The sequence below is a fragment of the Triticum urartu genome, chromosome 1A, assembly GCF_056163025.1.
Source record: "Triticum urartu cultivar PI428250 chromosome 1A, HENAU_Tu73, whole genome shotgun sequence".
Taxonomy (NCBI): domain Eukaryota; kingdom Viridiplantae; phylum Streptophyta; class Magnoliopsida; order Poales; family Poaceae; genus Triticum; species Triticum urartu.
This window is the reverse complement of record NC_141873.1, coordinates 318,436,244-318,441,132: the sequence shown is the minus strand read 5'-3', so window position 1 is coordinate 318,441,132 and position 4,889 is coordinate 318,436,244. Positions and strand designations below refer to the sequence as shown.

General features: G+C 42.9%; 1 long non-coding RNA gene across 3 annotated transcripts; it reads right to left on the bottom strand.

Annotated features, from left to right (window-relative positions):
• Positions 1-720: 720 nt before the first annotated feature.
• Positions 721-2,726, bottom strand: LOC147991048 (uncharacterized). Of its 3 annotated transcripts, XR_015610977.1 has the most exons (5): positions 2,428-2,726; positions 2,269-2,347; positions 1,885-1,967; positions 1,715-1,799; positions 721-1,054 (listed from the first exon to the last, which is right to left on the bottom strand). It is a non-coding gene; the product is annotated as an uncharacterized LOC147991048 (long non-coding RNA). The 3 variants fall into 3 exon arrangements; XR_015610960.1 differs by having other exon boundaries at positions 2,269-2,726; XR_015611004.1 differs by lacking the exon at positions 2,269-2,347 and having other exon boundaries at positions 2,428-2,724.
• Between the last annotated feature and the right edge of the window lie 2,163 nt (positions 2,727-4,889).

Here is a 4,889-nt window from a genome sequence, read left to right as displayed (position 1 = left end):
CCAGCTAAACAGATTAATTTTTTTTCTTATCCATACATGTCATGTAAAGTTAAAACTTGTGCATATGAAAACCTTGTCACCTTCAAAGCATAAGTGCTCCCATCCTATCACTACTAGATATTCTGTTTTAGCCGAGGGTCCAATTACCGTCGGATATTTAAGTTCACCATCGGATACTTTTATAGCTGGCGGTATACCGTCGGCCATCTCCCATCGGCTATGCTTCGTCGGCCATTACACTAATAGCCGACGGTACCGTCATATTATATCTTTGCCCACGGTGAGAAGCCGACGGTGAGCCGTCAGATATCTTGTTGCCTACACCTGGCTCCCAGTAGGTCGAATGCGCTTATAGCTGACGGTTCACGGTCGGGTGTTTATCATTCGACAGTTATTGCTTACTGTCGGTTTTCTTAATAGCCAACGGTATATACAACCCGTCAGGGTTACGTAGAACTGAGAGGAGAGCCGAACCATCGGTTAATGTGATTACCGATGGTGCATACACCCCTTCGGGGATTCCTTTAGTTGAGAGGTTAGCCCGCACCTTCAATTTAGAAAGTCGCCGACAGTCTAAAGTGCATGTATGCATATTCTGTATCCAAGATGTTTGTTGCACCATGGGCCATTTGTCAACCCTCACTGAATTAATTTCACTAAGAGGTGTTGCACCACAGGGAAGTGCGATATATATAACACAATATTATATAATATTGGTACTTCAAATACATCTCATAATTACACAACCGCACATGAAAATTCTTTTTAATTAATTTAGCATCATCTAAGTATTACAAACCTAATGAGTTGCATATGAATTACATTTACCATAACAATCCATCTAGGAATTGTTGAATGCGAAACAAAATAGTGACAAAGAGGTCCAGACAATTTTGCGTCGGCTAAATTATCCACTAACTTCAGATCTCTACTTTATCACAATGCTTATCGCCAAAGCTATCATCTCCCTTTTTGCCATAGATGTCATCCTCATCATCATCAATGTCATGATCATTCTCACAGCTCGGACCTCTTCTAATATTTCTTCACGTTCCTTAAGAAATGACAAGACTAGATGTGAGAGAGATGCAAAACAATGCAATGCATTTGAAATTAAATTGAACTACAGGAACACATTTTATTAGGGAAGGTACAGAGAACAAATTTTATTGTTCTAGAAACATCTATGCATGGAAATATATAGCTAATCACGTACTGTTGGAACTAGAAACTACATCGACAATTACTAGTGTTACAACAGTAATTCATTCCTTTCCAAACCATACATCTGAGCAATAGAAACTAAAATATATAGACGAACAGTAAAAATAAAACTAGTATTTTGCATCTTTTATCCACAAGGCTAAAGACTAGCACTTTTTGACCTCTTAATATACTTCCATGTATTTTGTGTATTCACGCAAGACAAAATCTATTTACCCATCGGAATATTCAGTCATTTGTGGTACTATTTTCCTAATTGTTGTATATGTAGTTGTACCTTTACACAGCTACCGATTAATGAAAAAGCCAATAAAATTGTAGAGGACATCATAATGGATTTCTCAAAGAGAAGGGATGTCGCTGTCATGAATTTGGAGAGGCAAGAGAGATCTGGGGCACAAGGAATTCCTCATTCACTTTACAAGGACAACACAAAACTTGAGCCTATGTTTGCATAGTAACTGCATACGGAACAGAAAGTTATACTGACCCATAAAGGATGAAGCAGAAGGCATATGTGTTGATGCTCGAGTCGAACACTTCATTTCTGTACAGCTTAAGCATAGTGTAGTAACCTAAATTGCAGGAAAGTATAATAAGTTTGTCAGCAAAGCCTTATCTGAATGTTTCTCATTTTATTGTTGTTGAAATTAGACTTACTGAAGCCATCGACAAGGGCTCGTGCTTCACCAATTTCACCTTGTTCCCAATGATCTTGGACAGCCTCATCAGTCTGAATCCTCCTGCTTTCATTAGGCCTCTGTTATTGTTATGGAAAATATTTCTGGTACCTTACCAAGATTCAAATAGTCCAGTGTGGCACAAACCATGGCAATGTTTTTGCATCATCTAAATATGCACGTATTTCCTCATGTTACTTTGTTCCTGAATAACTAGGTGTACAAATTAAGCGAAGTTACTACTACTATTCCCTTGTGGTAGTATTTCCAGCATAGTTGTGTGAATCGTACCAATTTTGACATCTTAGCTAGCAAGGATTTGACATCAGAAATCAATCAGACTAGAATAGATGGGGATTGCAACCTTAACTTGCAGAGGAGTACAATATAGTAAATGGCGAACAACAGAGCCGAACCCATTGCTTGCCACCACCGCTAGCGTACTGTTGTTGCAGAAAAAGAAGAAAGAAGAGACAAGGTGAGAGGAGAGAGGAAATCCTGGGAAGGGAAAGGAGGCACTGACCTAGGGACGTAGCCCACCGAGTGTTGCACGCCGCCGCAAAGAACTGGCAAGAGACGAGATCTGGGTGCACTTGTACATTACGGGAGGATAGAAAGGGGTGAGAGCAGCAAACCGTCTCCACTCTCCAGCCTCCCCGGCCATGGCTGCTGTGGAGTGGAGAGGCGATGGGTGGAGTCGATCTGAAGCTAGGCAAGATGGGGAGGTGAGGGCTGGTCCGTGGCGGCAAGGTGAGGATAGGCCACGACGGCTACCAGGGGAGGTTAGATGAGCGACCGCGAGTTCGCGCCGAGTGGGCTGTTTAGAATTTTTTTGTTTCGCGCTTGTGTGGATTGAAACTTTCAACGCGCATGTAAATAAGACTGAGATTTTTTTTTGCTTCTTATATATTACTCGCTCCTTTCGGAAATACTTGTTGTAGAAATGGATACAAATAAATGTATCTAAAATTAAAATACACTTAGATACATCCATTCTTCATACAAGTATTTCTGGACGGAGGGAGTACTCTCTAGGAGTATGTCAGAACATTAATCATAATTATATTTCATCAATTTAAGTACAATGAGATAAATTTAATGTATGATAACGAAATATATACTTTGCAACATCTTGAACTCAAAGAAAATTAAGAACCGCCTTTTTATCACCCGACGGATCACACACACGTGTCGACCGCTTTGTTCGCTTGATACATGTCCTAGGGGCTCCACTCACCGCTCTCCTCCACTCTAATAGCTTATTCCGAATGGATGAACTCGTCTTGCTCGAAAGAAATCAATCTCATCTCTGACCCGTTTAAAAACGCCCTCCTCCCCCGTCCCATGAGCCCCGCCAAGCATCTGCTACTTTGGTGCGCACCGCCGCCCTCAACACTGCTTCAACTCCCACACCAACGCGTTGCCAATTGCTCCTTTTGCCACCGCAAACTGCTCAGACCGTTGCATGCACATGATGCAGTCGTCACCGCTGCAATAATCCTCATCTGTAGCAGCCATGTTGCTTCAAGCCGAGGAGCCGCGCACCACAGCCACCGCTACAAGAGGAGGGTGTCGCTGCTACAAGACAACCAGATGGTGTCAAAGAAATTTTGTGCTTTCAATCGGCGGGGTTGGACTGGATGCGCCGCCAAACTACGTATGGTACCTCTCGAGCGGCTAGTCCACGTCGGTCTTCTGCGTCAATGCGTGCTCGCGCCACTGAACTGAGCTTCCTCAGCCAGCTCATGGCTGCATGCTACTATTGTTGCTGCCTGACGCTTTAGAGCTTGGCTTCGGGGTCAAATCCTAGGACAAAAGTCGAGGAGAAGAGGGAGGCGAGTCAACTGAGGAGAGCTGATACATCTAGGCAGTGAAAGGCGACATATCTAAGCAGCGACTAGTGTTGAGAGTGAGAGGATTAGGTCGACTCTAAAGCTATACATTAAAACAGACACATCAAATGTCCATGGACATGTCCAGACGTGTCCACGGATAACGCTAAGGGATTCGGTCAATCAACCATAGTCATCAAGTCCAGACAACATTAGTGGGTCATGTGTGGGCTAGGTGGACCAAAAAGAAAATCGCATGGGCTGTGAGGACATGATGTCAAACTGACAGTGATACAAGCGGACCGTCTCGACTAGCCCCCCCCCATTGGTGGGCCGGACTGGTCCACAGATGTTTGGTGCATCCCGTTGGATGGCTAAAAGTCCTTGAAAGCACGGGAACGAATGCAGAGCATCTCCAGAGCATGAACTAGTTGAGCTTATTGAAACATATTCCAGGTACGCGCTCTACGGAAGATGGCCAACAACTGGTACCATCCGACTGCGATAGATGTCAGCCACTAGCCACTAATCGGACGCAGCGGCAACACACTTCACTTCGGTAGGACACCATGTGCCACAAAGTAAAAAACCAACCTATAGACATGTATATACAAGACTACGGTGAGCACCTTTGCCTCCTCTACTTCGGCCAACAATGTTGTCAGAAAAGATACGGGATTGGACCAGGTAGGATGATCTCTTCTCGACCCTCAATGGGATTTATCCTCCTGATACTTTGTAAGTGAACATTTTTCAAACATGTCATTTTTTAAAACCATCATATTTGTATTGCTTTGGACCACCTATTTAAATCGTCATATTAATGAAAAATAATAGTGCACTTATAGCAGTGCTAGAATTTTATTCTGGGAAATTTACTTACATGGAAATTATTTGGAATATAACCATCGTAATGTACATGTTTATCGCATTCGTGTATCGAAACATATCACCGAGGGTGAAAGTCAACCCTCGGTTATTACTACTTCCCGTCGGGTATCTAATCAAATAACCGAGAGTGACATATTGATCGTCGGTCATTTACACTCATAGCCGAGAGTATTGTTTTGACCTTCAGCTATTAAAATTCACCGTCGGTTATTACATGTAATCCCCATGGGTGCAGCTAAAACTGTAGGATATTACAATGAAC